This window comes from Heptranchias perlo, chromosome 20, assembly GCF_035084215.1.
Source record: "Heptranchias perlo isolate sHepPer1 chromosome 20, sHepPer1.hap1, whole genome shotgun sequence".
In the NCBI taxonomy this organism is placed as follows: domain Eukaryota; kingdom Metazoa; phylum Chordata; class Chondrichthyes; order Hexanchiformes; family Hexanchidae; genus Heptranchias; species Heptranchias perlo.
In genome coordinates, this window is record NC_090344.1 from 22,012,957 (window position 1) to 22,013,359 (window position 403).

The 403-nt window shown below is 48.1% G+C and overlaps 1 non-coding gene across 1 annotated transcript; it reads right to left on the bottom strand.

The window, feature by feature from the left end:
- Window positions 1-330: 330 nt before the first annotated feature.
- Window positions 331-403, bottom strand: trnar-acg (transfer RNA arginine (anticodon ACG)). The gene has a single exon. It is a non-coding gene; the product is annotated as a tRNA-Arg (tRNA).

Here is a 403-nt window from a genome sequence, read left to right on the forward strand (position 1 = left end):
CTGTCGGTGAATGCTGCTTTCAACGAACGTCTCGGCGTCCAGGAGCTGGCGGGGATTGGAAAGCTCTTGTGTCACACGAAGTGTCTGAACGGCCCGGATACACCTGAAGGTCATCAGCGCGGTGCCTCCACGTCGTGCTGCAATGTTCGTGTGTCTGACATCAAACTAAAAGGCGGCTTGTTGGAAAACGTTGTGGTCACAGTTTCTTTTTGTAATTGAACCTAAATCTTTCAAGATGGAATGTTTTCTTTCCTGCTTCACCATAAACAATATCTTATCAGGAAATTTGATTCTTCGTTCCCCAGTGTCAGAGATAAAATTGCACAAACCCGAGCCAGGTAGGAGTCGAACCTACAATCTTCTGATCCGTAGTCAGACGCGTTATCCATTGCGCCACTGGCCC